Source organism: Fukomys damarensis, unplaced genomic scaffold (genome assembly GCF_012274545.1).
Source record: "Fukomys damarensis isolate Sample0158 unplaced genomic scaffold, DMR_v1.0_HiC HiC_scaffold_18, whole genome shotgun sequence".
NCBI classification, from domain to species: Eukaryota; Metazoa; Chordata; class Mammalia; order Rodentia; family Bathyergidae; genus Fukomys; species Fukomys damarensis.
Genome location: NW_022900930.1, coordinates 51,347,705 through 51,361,604, shown reverse-complemented (window position 1 = coordinate 51,361,604; position 13,900 = coordinate 51,347,705). Strand labels below are relative to the sequence as shown.

At 43.2% G+C, this 13,900-nt stretch overlaps 1 long non-coding RNA gene across 2 annotated transcripts; it reads right to left on the bottom strand.

Annotated features, from left to right (window-relative positions):
- Positions 1-5,164: 5,164 nt before the first annotated feature.
- Positions 5,165-10,957, bottom strand: LOC104859673. 2 transcript variants are annotated; one of them, XR_779449.2, is made up of 5 exons: positions 10,567-10,957; positions 9,512-9,691; positions 8,710-9,005; positions 7,781-7,868; positions 5,165-6,732 (listed from the first exon to the last, which is right to left on the bottom strand). It is a non-coding gene; the product is annotated as an uncharacterized LOC104859673 (long non-coding RNA). The 2 variants fall into 2 exon arrangements; XR_004517901.1 differs by lacking the exon at positions 7,781-7,868.
- Between the last annotated feature and the right edge of the window lie 2,943 nt (positions 10,958-13,900).

Below are 13,900 nucleotides of genomic sequence, written 5' to 3'. Positions count from 1 at the left end.
ATATATACATCCTGCTCATTTTTATTCTTCTGCCTTCCAACCTACACTCTCCCAGCTCTCTAGCTTACCACCCAGTTTCTAAACATGGTTTTTATTTCACTCTTTACATTATTTCTGTTTTGAGTCTCTCATATTAGGAAAATCATGCTTTTTTAACTTAAAATTGTTTTTCAAAAGACACCTAAAATTATACACATTGGTGGGATGTCATGCTGATCTGTACATTTTGCAATGTGTATGTGTATTTCCATCCTTTTGAAAGGAATGAAACATCTCCTGTGGCTTCATGGATTTTGATCCCTTTTCATTTGCTTTTATATGTTGGAACTGCATCTGCTATCTAGCTAATATGAACTCTTTTTATTAATGAAAGCAAACCATGCAACTGCTTCATTAGGTCATATCTGTGTTCCTGTGTCTTTGTGAACAGACAGAAATTATATTTTATATGAATAAGAATCTTATCCTACAAGTAGTTCCCTTCATCTTTTATCATTTTGAGAAAATTTCTTCAGTAACACATTTAGTGCTTCTATTTCTCTTTTTTTCTTTCTATTATTTCCTGAGCTCTGGCAGATGAAGCTCTTTTTTTCCACTGATTTGCCATCTTTTCCCTGAAAGCCTGCCTTCATGTTGTGTTCTTGTCTCATATGCATGGAACGTAGTTTTGTTTTAAGTTATTTATAATGGGGTTAGGAATTGTTACAGTTGATCTTTTCTTGTAAGAGTTCTTCTTAGCTTGTTTACTTCTTTCTCTTCTTTAGAAAAGTCATTTCAGTGTATCTCGGAGACACACGGGCCGGTGAGGAGAGGAAGTCTTCTGTGCAGGTGCCATCAGAAGCCATAGCATATGTCCCATCTTTGAGGCTGGTTTCTCAGCCACTGTGGCCACCAGCATCACGACCTTCTGTGTCTGGTTCTCAGGAGGAGCTAGAGTCAGGCCTGATGCAGAAATACCATGACAAGTCCTGCAACAGCCCTTTTGCTGACCAGCATTGAAGGAAGAGAGTTCTCCTGACAACAGCATGAACAGGAGACTCCAGTGGAGGCATCCGGGCTCACTGCTGCGCCACCTGGGATTTCCCCTCTGTTCCAGGTTTTCTGTGTGATTTCCTCAGGCATTTTCTTCTTCCCAATCAAGGGGACAGAAAGGCACACAGGTTTGTGCAACTCCCAGAAGCCCCATCAATATTTGCCTGGTTGATCACTATCTGTCTGCTCCACAGAAACATCCAACAACAAGCAGGAATTTCCAGTCAGGAGCTGATGCCCTCTTTTCACCATTACAAGGAGGAACCATGTACCCCTCAGAATGCTTTTAGAAGGGCAACCTCATAGGCTTGCTCTAGATTGGCAGCCACTTCATTCTTGCTTTGCGCCAAATCCCTCTGCATCACATCATTTACCATCCTCCTAGGGTATCTGCTTTCAGATCCCAGAGCCATGGACACGCTGTCACCTAGAAGCGGGCTGTGATATTAGCTGCCTCCTGCTGTATGGAAAATGGAATTTGTTTTTGTCTTGTTTTTTTGTTTATTCTCTGAGGTGCCTCATTGAGTTCCCAGGTTGTGATTGTTGTGTTTGCATTTGCATGTTGTAGAAGATTTTCCTCTACTCTTTGCTGTGGAGCTGTGTGATTAATCCCAGGGAAGATGGAGAACTTTTCCTGCCTTTGACCATGACCTCTGTCGTGGGACTGGCTGTATCCAAGGGAACATGGGGAGCAGGACAGCCTGCCAGTCTCACGGGCCTTAACTAAAAAGCCTCTGCAGGCCTCTGCCCTGTGATTGACAAGAGCAGTGACCTGCAAGGGTCACAGAGGCCTCTTCAGCCCCATTTCATGAGTGACAACATGGAACAGATGAGATCTCAATGTTCAATGAGAAGCCAGGTCTAGTAGAAGCGAAACTCAAAGCAAAACCATGTTGATGCCCTCAGTTCTGAGCAGTCAAACCCTAGAGAACCTACAGACTCACTAGTGGGAGTTCATGCATCACTGACTCTGGGGAAAATGTATTACACAGGATCATCATGAAACAGCAAACTAACACTCATGTCTCAAACGGAGGACTCTATTTTCTTTTGAGCATTACAATCAGCATTGGACCCATAACTACAAGTATGGGTACTACCCTTACTCCACTTAGGAAGCTCGATGTTCCTTCGTTTGGACTCCAGAAATCTTCACTTTCTTAGATCTCTTTCCCCAGTGGGACTCCTTGTTTGCTTTATGGCTTCATCTTCATCTTTATTACCCAACACACAAGCTCCTTTCTTTTTGCCTTCCATGATGGCCTCAATGGCTTCCGTCAGCAATAGAACTAAGCTTAAACTATCTGTTGCCATTATACAAATAAATAATCATATAACCCCAGCCTTTACCATAAACTCCATAATAATATAATCAGTTTCTTTTCATGGAGCTCTTTCCATGTGGATGGTCATTGAGCATCTCAAAGTTTACAGAAACAACATCTCTGTTTCTACTGCTCTGCTTCTTCATCACAGTGAATAGCAGCAGCCCTCTGCTACTTGTCCAAGCTTTGATGTCTCCTGTGGCTTTCTTGTTTCCTCGCTAATTGTTGCTCTCTGCAAACCTTCCTTCAGTAATACTCAGTGTATCCCAAATCCTGCATGTGAGAAGAGAAGAACACTGGGCAAACAGGGACCAAAGTCAGGTCGATCAGAGAGGTGAGACTGCCAAGTGGGAGCAAAGGGACCCAAGCAAGGGGGGTGCGACCCAAGGTGCTGGCGCATCATAGAGAAGGAAACAGCAGGCAAAGGGACCCGTCAGAAACAAAGGGAATTATAAAATGGGAGAATGCCACCCCACACAAAGAGCGGCATCAGCTAGCAGAACTCTGAGTGACCACACAACCGAGAGAAGATACTCTTAGGCTAAGGCAATGTCGTCCAAAATATCTGCCTACACCTGATCCCGGATTAAAAATTACAGAATATGTCAAATCATGAGCAATAATTTCAGGCAAAATCTATGTGAAGATACTAAATAAGCTGATGCTGATGACAAGTCTCCCCAAAATGATAAATAGAAAGCAAAGGGAAATATTAACAAATCACCCTACTTTTAATTACATATCCTAGAGCAATTTTATAGATATGAAAAAATCATATTTTAATAAGAAATGCAAAGCCTTAGAATGGAGCAAATTATAAATGGAGTGAAATTTCAACTCAGGAAAAAATTGAAAGGAAAATATGTCATCTTTAAAATAAGAAATGCTACAAGTTTGCAAAGAGAAAGAACTACAAAAAGGGAAACAAATGTTTAATAAAGAAATATGCATAAAAGATTAAAGAGGAAGTGACTATGAGAAAAGTAAAGATGACATAACATAATTATAAGTGCACAAAACAATGTAAGTCCGTTTAAATTATACTCCAATAAAAGTTTTCAAAAATTAAATAATATATGAGTTTGAATATTGAAAAAACCACCAGGTACTTAGAAAATTGACCAATTCCTAGGCATAATCTAAATATGTCTATTTGACTTGAAAGTCAAAAGACGTTTTTCTAAGCTTCCAGATAAAATAACTAAGTCACCTGTGAAGGAAATGAAATCAGGTTGTCATCGGCCTTCTTGAAAGCAGCATAGACTGAAGAGACAAGAAAAGCAATGTTTTAAAGAAATTCAATAAAACAGTCAAGTATTAAATTTATCCAAGTTATCCTGCAAGTACAAAAACTGTTTGAGAAATTAAGAACTTGGGAAATACTGTGCTCCAGACCCTTCCCGAAGGCAAGCTCTGTCCGGCCGAGACACAGCCATGCACAGGAGCCCTGCATACCGCACCAAGGCCAGGCACAAGCAGGGCAGACAGAGGAAAGGCAGAACACACAGAAGAGGTGAAAGACACACTGCCTCACTGATGCCAGGCTTCGTTGTACCACTGAGGGCCAACGAGGTGCTCAGCAGAGGGCGAGGCAGGACATAAGCTCCATTGAGCATTATTATCAGTGCATCCACTGGAACAAAAATGCACCACTTCTCACTACAATAAGTGGTGAGCATAAGGAAATAAGAGCTCATAAAGAAATGGACACAGTAAAGCTAATCAATGCACACAGTAAAAATAAAAATATATGTCACTAACCAGGCATGGTGATGCATGCCTGTAATCCCCATACTCAGGAGGCTGAGGCAGGAGGATCACTGTGAGTTCAAGACCAGCCTGGGCTACATAGTGAGTTCCAGGTCAGTTTCAACTACATAGTGAGACCCTGTCTCAAAAAAAAAAAAGCTCTCTCTCTCTCTCTCTCTCTCTCTCTCTATATATATATATATAAGAGTTCAAGACCAGCCTGGGCTACATAGTGAGTTCCAGGTCAGTTTCAACTACATAGTGAGACCCTGTCTCAAAAAAAAAAAAGCTCTCTCTCTCTCTCTCTCTCTCTCTCTATATATATATATATATAGTCACTAAATAAATTAAAATTGGAAAAAGTCAATAATTAATTAATGGTTAGTCTTTCTAACAAAACTTTGCTGTGGAGAAAAGATGCATTCAATAGCAAAGTGATTCTAGAAAGCTAAAAATCCAAGAATGGGTATTGGTTTCACAGGGAAAATGTAAACAATGGCTATGCACCTTCAGACCTGAAACAAGCCAGGCACACAAGCTGAAATACGGCACAGTCTCTTTTATGTGAGAGAAATACACAGAGAGGTATAAAGATCAAGATAGAAGGTAATAAATAGGACACAGGGAGATCTTTTCCAGATGGATGGAGAAATGAGTGATGCAGGGACAGGAGATGGGGGGAGGAAAGGGAGATAAATAAAAAAGAATTGGAAGGAAATGATGAAAATGAACCTCTTGCAAATGGGAAGAGCATCAGGAATTGGAAGGGTAAGGGATGAAAAAGAAGAGAAAAAATAATGAAGATTAAATTCAATTATAGCATACTTGTACCAATCCCTACAATAATTATAACCATTGTGTACTGCAAACACATACCAATAAAACAGTGACATCATACTAAAAAGCATGAAATGAGTACAATTAATGAATATGGTATTCAAAATGTCTCCATTCACAATTAATAAAGACAAAATGTTGATCAATATCTATGCACTGAATAATATAGAAACTACAACCATAAAACAGAGACTACAGGAAGGACAGACAAATTACAGGACCTTAACATCCATTCTCAGCGCAAGATAGGTCAAAAGAGTTCAAACCAGCCGTTCTGTGGAGGTACAGTGATCCATTCGGAGCAGTAGACTTATGAATGTTTGCCCTTCACCTCCCGATAATGGAGACTATCTTGCTCCCGAATGCACATGAAACAGTAAGATGAAGAAATCAAAAAGTGTTCCCTAGAACTGAACAGTAAAGGAAGTTCTGCGCAGCTGTGTCAGGAAGCTATCGGAGGTCCAGGAAGGCTCCTGAAGCACAAAGCTGAACACCTCTCAGGACCTTGCTGGTGCGCCGACCCCGGGTTCACTGCAGGCATCCTCTCATCCTTCGGTGAATGCATCTGTTTACTGTCTGAATTTTGGACGCTTTGGTAGCTGCAGCCCAGGTACCACAGAGCTCCAGGTGGCCTTGCACATCCCCACTGCTGGTTCGAGGTCATGACTGCCTCTCGTTTCTTCCCTCATTGCCCAAACACATCCTAGGGCTCTCCAGGCCTGGTATACCCAGAGGCTTTGAAGTCCAGGGCCCAGTGTGTGGTAACTTTGGGCCTCAGAAGTGGTCATTTCTGCTGGTCTTGAAACTTCACTGCCCAAAGTAAACACAAGCGCAGGCTCCATTACATTTCATCATCATAATTCAGATCTCGTCACGTTTGTTTTACTATTTCCCCCTACGGAAACCTTTTCAGAAAGTGATAGAATGTGTAAGTGTTTAGTTCATGTGTGATACTCTGCTTATTTCTTCCAGTTTTGTTCTAAGTCACCACATGCATATACAAAGAGAGCTCTTGGGTGTTAGGTTCCTGTTCTTTGAAATGAACGGGCCATCACTGAGGTTTATGAAAAGGACAGCAAGCAACCAAACCTCGGAAGATTTCCAGATCCTCTCCTCCTTCATAATGGCAGGAGGACACTGGAAAGAGGCTTCGTGCTCCGGGATATGCTAGGACTGAAGACTCCCAGTAGCACGGCTGGGCACTGGCTGAGGTAGGGGCTCTTGCCTCCCACCAGTACTTTCCTCCTCATTCTCTTCCGAGCCCTGCTATCCTCCCTTCCTGAATTGCAGAAAACACCATGCACTTCCTTCTAGACATCCAGCCTGGCACTACAGAAAATCCACATAAACCTCTGAGTCACTCCTTACACATTTGTGCTTTCTTTTTGATGGCTTTAATTTTACTGAGTGGAGTTTTCAATATTATTGCGTGAGCCCATAACTGGCTCTGATTTCCATTCCCTGAAGTGGCTCTTTCAAACCTTTGTGTTCTGCTGGGGCCAATTCCCTCTCCCTTCTAATTTGTTATCATCAAACCTCCAAAGATACTCGAAGGTCAGACATGGTCCACACTCTCCGTTCCCAGCTCCTGGGCTCTGTGAGCTCTTTCCGTGAGGTCTGGAAGCCGTTCTCAGTCCTGTGCAAAAGTCAAGGCCCTGGGTCACATGGCTGGAGGGTCTGGGATGAGGACAGGAAGCAAGGAAAAGTCCTCGAGAGGGGTTGGGGTTGAATGAGAGGGATTCGGAGCACAGGAACCAACAGTGGGCAGTGGAAGGAGTTTGCTGTGGCCCTAAAAAGAAACATACAGGACAGTGGGTCACAGTATGGACACATGCAAAGCACTGGTCTCTCCATCAACTTACTTATTCATTCATCCATTTTGTAGTGGACTTATTTTCTAAATAAATCACTTTAATTCTGAAACACCGTCCAATGAACTGTGGTGCTCTCTTGCTCGCACAATGGATCTCTACCATTCATGTAGTCCAATGCCATACGTTGCTAGCAGGAGCCACAGGGCCAGAGAAGCCCTTTCTCCCTCCTATTGCTTAGTCAGCCCTGGGCCTGCAGTCTCCTGCATGAGTCTCAAGACTCCCAAAGTCACAGCAGACATCCAGATCGCAACTGGGAAAACACTCATCTGGCATCCACAAAGTAAGCTGCTGAGGTCTCTGGGTATCTGTTCCATCAGCCATTTCCAAGCCTGTGAAGCTCAAGAGTGGAACAAATAGAACTGGTTGATTCAGTGCCATTTGGAGAGAGTTCTGTTTTGAGTTTGAGCAACTTTTAAAATCACACCTCCAAAATAATGGCAAGAATCATCGGCTCTTTCAAAAATAGAGGAACGCAATGAGCATGGATTTTTTTGTGTCCCTATTCTGTTTCCTACTGTCCCAGTATCACCCTCAAGGGATTGGGACTGTGTTCTCACTGAACTTGCCACTTTAAAGGATCTGACCTGGGGATATTGCTGGAAGGGTGCTCTGAGAGCCCAGGCTGTTGGGGTAGAAATCCTGTTCTCAAGCTTGACGTGAGTGGCATAATCTGTTCAATGGGATATTTTGTTCCAGTGAGTGCATATAACTCACTCTCCATTGTCCTACTGTAGTATTTTATCATAAAAACATACTTCTATCTGTTTACTTCTTTTTCTGGCGAAGATGTATGGGTTATTTCCAGACTTGGGTTATTATGAAGAGAATATATTTTTGTATGAATATTTGTTCGGACATGTGTTATAATTTCAGAGGCATAAAGTAATAAGAATGGAATTACTGGGTCATAGGTAGTGATACAGTTTGTGAGAAAAATAAACACTCAACAGTTTTCTACAGTACCTGTACCATTTCACACTCCAGCAAGTGACGGGTACAATTATTCTCCATCCTTACATGTATGCAGCATTTTTGCTTTTTCTTAGCCATTCTGGTAAGTATAAAATTATTTTGAATTAGGCTCTTAATTTTCTTTTCACTAATAAATATTGATAATTACATCAAATGTCTGTCTACTTATTAATCACATGTATGTGCATTTTGGGGAAGTACCTGTCCTAGGCTTTTGCTCATTTTTTGAGTTGCTTGGTTTTTTTAGGTCATTAACCTGTAGATGTTCTTTATTTACTATGGATGTGAATGTTTTCCATACATATATATTGCACATGTCTCCCAGACAGTGGCTTGCCTGATCATTTTCTTAATGGCTACTCTTTTGGAGTATGAGTTTTTAAGGTTTAAGAAATGTATTTTCCCCCAGACAACTTTAAAGCATGATGCTTTCTGTAGTTGATTTTGAAAGTCTGCCTACTACCTTACAATTTCACAAATCCTCTACTATGTGAAGTAGAGGCTTGAAAGTTTATGTTTTCGTAATGAGGTTAATGATGATTCTGGAATTAAACTGAGGCACAATGTGAAGAATAAATGGGATTTGTTTTTTCCATATAGATATCCAGATTTTCTAGCAACATATAGTGAATATTCTTTTCTTTTACCATTATACATTGTATCCTATCCTTTACTTTTCTCTGCTTTTAACCTTACTAGTTTTGTCAGTTTTATAAATCACTTGAACTTTAAAATGTTTCATATTGTTAATCTCTTCTGCCATTTATCTACTGGCCATTTGATTTTTCTCATGTATTTATCATTCCCCTTCTTAGACTTTCTCTGAGTTTATTTTGTTCAGTTTCTTCAAGTGGAAAATTGGCGATCTTTAAATTTCGAATTGTTCTTACTTTCTAATACATATAAAGCTATGAACGTACCTCTTAGCATTGCTAATGCTGTGGTCCAACAGTTTTGATGTTCTGAAATGTTATGAACTCAGAATATCTCTTACTGTCCTGTTGTTTCTTTAACTTATAAGTCATCTTTCAAATGCATCACCCGATGTTTGAGTATTAGGATTTTCTAGCTGCTCTGTGTTTCACGGTGAATGATGCCCCTTCAATACTCAAATGTAGATGCCCTCAGTGCCAGAACCTCAAGATGTAACTCTGCCTGGAGACGGGGTCTTGAGGAGGTGGGGCGGATGGGCTCTGAGCAGCTCTGGCCGGTATCCCTACAAGAAGAAGGGATTAGGTTACAGACACGCGGAGAAGGAACCCTGTGTAAATATACGGGGAAAAACCCAGCCATCTACATGCCAAGGACAGTGGCCTGAGAGGAATCTGCCAACCCCATAATCTCAGACCTCCAGCCTCCAGAATTCTACCCCAATAAGGTTCTGCTGGGGAAGCCCCAGTCCGGGGTAAGATGTTGCAGCAGCACTGGCAGTGGAATGAATTGTGCTTGATATTGCTCCTCGCTCGAGCCATCACAGCCAGATAACGTTCTGCATGATTCTGAGCCTTCAGAATGGATTGATCTGGATCTTACTAGCTGGTGCAGGATCTATACCACCAAATGTTTTTGTGTTTCTTTTGTGTTTCAAAGGAAAAGAATGAGTATGTAGGAATTGAGGCAGTCTTCATAGTGAATTGATTTTTGTTTAACTCTACGTTCAGTCACCCAAGGGGAAAGTCGACCTCCAACCCTGAGTGCGGACATTGTGTCACATGAAATCACCTGCTTTGTCTGCAGGGCCCATGGACACCGCACACAAGTGCAGTCATATTCACCCCTCAGCTTTGTTCATCACTGTACGAGCTGCTCCTTGTCTCCTGAAACCCAGGGCTCATCAGAGACCAAGCTTCTGCCTCCAGGTCAGAGACGCTCCCGATCGAGTCAAGTCAGATGTTGGAACTCCTAAAGAGATGACAATCAGTGGTGCACAGACAACAGAGAACTGAAATTCACGAGAACAGGGGCAGACAATGTGCAAGTTAATGACTTGTGAGGGATCACTGGAAGGAGAAAATGTATTTTGAAAAGAAGGATGAATGTAGATCTGATGTAAAGAGTTGGTTTGAATTAAAGTTGAAGATGGCAAAAGCCTACTGTTGTTTTTTAATTATTTTATCTCTTTGCACAAACATTCTCAGTTCAAGATTAAGGAACTCTGACTGCGGATGATACAGCTTTTATAATGGCCCTTTTAAACAGGAAAAGTCTTTTTGACATGAAATGAAGGTTGTTTGCTGGTGAATAATGCTTTTAGATATTCTATTTTAGTGTCTGATTCAACCCTGAACATACACTTGCTCTGAATTCAGTTATCTATGAAGTGTTCTTGACTTTTACCAAGGCTCTGTCAATAGTCTCATATCCAGAATCTCTTTCAATGAGATGGAGCATTTTTATAAATTGCATAATAGTAAAGTCCTGTCTCTCAGAGCAACAGTACAGCTGTAGTGACAGGGACATCTGAGTTTAGGAGCATCTTCTCCCACCTAGGGGACCCCAGAACTTCCTAAGACCACCAATGCAAAGTGGCCGGCCCATCAAGGATATGTCGACAAATGTAGACAAAAGAAAAGTACTGAAAACTACAGAATTATTAAGGAAGAAATTGAGGTCATGAAAATATCATTGAATTCTATGCCTGAGAATAATAAAGAATAGGATTTTTAAGTGGTTGATGTCAAAACATAAAACATATGGAAAGACACATGAGGAAAATTAGACTTTTCTAGAAAAATAAGGATTCAAACAGAGCAACTGACAAGGGAGGAGAAACTTACCACCTGCCCCAGAATCCTTTGCCCTTATGAGCAGCACAATCCTCTGCTGTGGCCACAGAATGGTGACCTTCTTGGTGGCTGTGAGTACTTCTCAGAAATGTCTCACTCAGCTCTTTATGGCTGTATTGCTGTAAGAAATGATTCTAAGATCTTTTTTTCCAAAATATTAATGTCATAGACAAACGAAAGTTTGTCTCATACTTAAGCTGTGATTCATTCACCAGAAATATTCCTATTTTATTCCTATTCCTATTCCTCCACCTATTCCTATTTCAGGCTGAAGGTGAAGACACTACGAAAATAAAGGCAGCCGTTGGAAGACAGACTACAACACCTAGCTTGTGTCTCTTTCAATTACAAGTCTCAGTGCAAGAGTAATGGAGTCCTATGCATAATGTCCCCAACATCTGAACTCAGGAATTGTGCCTCGCCCCATTCATGTATTGAAGATCCCACCACGCATGTGGCTATATTTGGAGAAGTCAGTTTTTAGAAGTTAATAAAGATTAAATGAGGACAAAAGGCTGGGGTCATAATCCAATAGGACTGGTGGATTTTTAAGAATGAGGAAGATCCTCTTTAAGAATGAGAAAGATCCTCTCTCTCCCTCTCTCTCTCTCTCTCTCTCCCTCCCTCCCTCCTTCTTGCTCCTTTCTTCCCCCTCTTCTCTCTTTCCCTAATACTTGTACAACAGAAATTTCTTATCAGGCTGAAACAATCATCCATAATCCAAGACGACAGCCTTCACCAGGAACTGAGTTGTCCAGCACTTTGATCTAGGACTTCCGGCTCCTAGAACATAGAGAAAAGAAGTATGTGTGGATTAGGGCACAGCCTGTGTTGTTTGCTGTGGCAGTCTGAGTGAAATAATGCATCGCAGGCACTAGAGTCAGAGCACTTTTGTTGCAAACATTTCTTTCTTTCTTTCTTTTTTTTTTTGTACTGGGGATTGAACTCTGGTCCTTGCACTTGCAAGGCAGGCCACTGAACCGCTGAGCTAAATCCCTGGCCCTTGTTGCAAACATTTCGAATGGGACTGTTGTAGAAACAGAGATTCTGGAGGTGATTCTGAGGAGAGCCAAGATGAGAGAGAAAAGCTGGAGTGAAGCCCTCTGTCTTCCCAGAGAACGCACACCTAATTGTGAACAGAATGAGGGTAGAGTTACGGGTATGGGTGGGGCTTTCAATGAGTTTTGATATGGAAATGATGAAGATATTCTTGGAAATTGGGGTGAAGAAATCCTAAGCATATACTGGCACAGAACTTGGATGAATGTGTTCATGTTCCAGTGCTCTGTGGAAAACTGGACATGTGAAAAGCAAAGCTGGATCCAGAGCTGAGCAGGTTTCTAAGCAAGATTGAAAGACAAACATGGTTTCTGTGCCCTGCTTATCATAAATTTTAGGAGAGAGAGATTAACTGAAGGAATTGTTAGACCAGAAGGACCTTGCAGCTAAAGAGCTGAGAAGTTGTCAGCCTACTCAGAAAGAGATAGAGAGGGTCGGGGGTTGGAGGAGGATAGAGAGAGCAGCCTGGTCATTTGATGAGGAAATCTGTGTGGACCTGAATCAAGGCTCTCCAGAATCTCAGTCAAGGCCTGGAGCTGAGATGTGGTTATGCCAGGGGAGAAGCTGCCAGGTTGGGCCAAGGACAACAGGGAAAGTGAGAAACAGGCTCTCCTGGAAGTCTCAGGCCAGCCAGCCCGGCTCTGTGCACTTGTCTCCAAGAGAGGAAGGGCTCACAGGGCGGCTCAGAGGTGGCCCAGGCTGCTTCCCGGGCTGCCAAGCTTGGTCCCCACCTCCACATTGGCAGGTGAGGCTGCCTCCACCTGGAGCCCTGAAAGTGCTGCTACCAGCAGGGCCCCTGCAGCGCGATGACCCCCAGCTCTGGGGCCAAGGCTGGCACCTCAGTGGCCTAGGAGACAGCACCACAGCAGGCTATTCTTGAGTCTGAAAATGAAGTAAAACTTGCCTTGCTAGGGCTCATCTTCCAGGGACACTGTCTTGTTTCCTGTTCTCTTGCTGGGGTGGGAACATGTCCACTGCTATCACTTGAAAGCGCCGATTTTGTGTGGCTGGCTGCACACTCACAACTGAAGGATTTGCTTCGCCATGAGTTATACTGTGAGGCTCACCCACGCCGGCACACAGGCGCTGCACTTAAGTGCTGACAATGAAAGACTTAAAACTTAAGGGCTGAGAGGGTGGAATAGATGTGTTTCATACGTGACAAATCACATTCAAGTGGGTAATTCCGAGGCAGAATGCTATGGACTGAACTGTGGACTCACAAAGCTCATGGTGAAGCCTTAATGCTCCCTGTGACTGTATTTTTAGAAAGGGTCATAATTAAAGACGAATAAGTCATCAGGGTGAGGCTACAGTCTAACAGGACTGCTGTGCTCTCGAGGTCAGGAAGGGCTTTCCTCTCTCCCGAAGCCTCCATATCTTAGAGGAAAGTCGTTGGCTGCTACTTGGCTCTGAGACCTTCCACCCCATACCTGGGAGAGTAAACTGGGCTGGGGCTGAGCCCCATGGGGACTGGCATTTGCTGCAGCAGCCTGAGCTGAACCCGCGCAGTGGCAGGGACTGTCTTGGACAAGGACGCCATGCAGGGGTGACTGGCGCTGCTGCAGAGCCACAGCTTTCTCTGCCTTTGCAAAAAACACCCGGTACCCTCCCTGCACAGCCCACACCACCCCGCGCTGGATGCACAACACAGGAATGAAATGTGCCTTTGCACTAGGGTTTATGGCTTAGGGTGAGCCTGCCCGTGATGACTCCTGAGGCAAAGAGCAAAGCTGGAATGTGAGAAGAGCTGACGCAGGTTCACCAGGGCAGCTGCCCTGGGGTCTGGGCTATCAGACTTCATGACTGCGGTCACCGCAGGGCCCAGCTGCTTTCCTCTACTGAGCGACTCTTAGCGCTCTTCTGGCAGTGACATGAAAATCGGGAGGGAGATGGGGTAGCAGCTGCCATGGCCATTACATGAACAGAGCCATGATTTAATAAAAGCATGGAGTGGGTGAAGACAGGGCCACTCGGCTGAAGTCAGAACGGATGAGGAAGTCAAATCGGTTCTGAAGTCTTGATGTGGGCAGAATGTTGAAAATAATTCACAGAAGTAAAGAAATAGTGACAAACAGGTTGGGGAAAGGAGGGTGTGATGCTGCCCATGGACTGAGGGTGGGCAGGACCCCGAGTGCAGACAACACAAGACTGATCCGAGTGAGGATGGGCGGAGAGCAGACATCTGGGGCGTGTTCCAGGAGCGACGGACTTTCCGTGCCAAGGGGGAGAAATGAAATACGTCATAATGAAATGCAGACTGGAG